The following is a 336-nucleotide window of genomic DNA, read 5'->3' as shown; positions in this document are numbered from 1 at the left end:
AATTCATCTCATACCCCATACCTGAGCCTTGTGCAGAGGCTATGGATGTAACATCAGGGCCTGTGCATTAAAAAGATTTGCAGCAAGAGACAGTGGCCCCACTGGTGATAAGGCTAATAGATGGATTTAAGGTGGTTACAAGGATGACAGTATTGATGGCAAATTTCAAAAGCAGCTAAGTTATTAGAATTTACAGCCTCCTTTCCATACATACAATTAATATTTGCCTTTCCAAAATGCTATATACTTAACACCAACACCACATCACATTAACACCAACATGGATATAAGAATGTAGTTTTATTATGCATACACTAACTCTGGATAAAAGCACCA

The sequence above is a fragment of the Mastomys coucha genome, unplaced genomic scaffold (assembly GCF_008632895.1).
Source record: "Mastomys coucha isolate ucsf_1 unplaced genomic scaffold, UCSF_Mcou_1 pScaffold14, whole genome shotgun sequence".
In the NCBI taxonomy this organism is placed as follows: Eukaryota; Metazoa; Chordata; class Mammalia; order Rodentia; family Muridae; genus Mastomys; species Mastomys coucha.
This window is presented reverse-complemented; position numbering follows the sequence as displayed.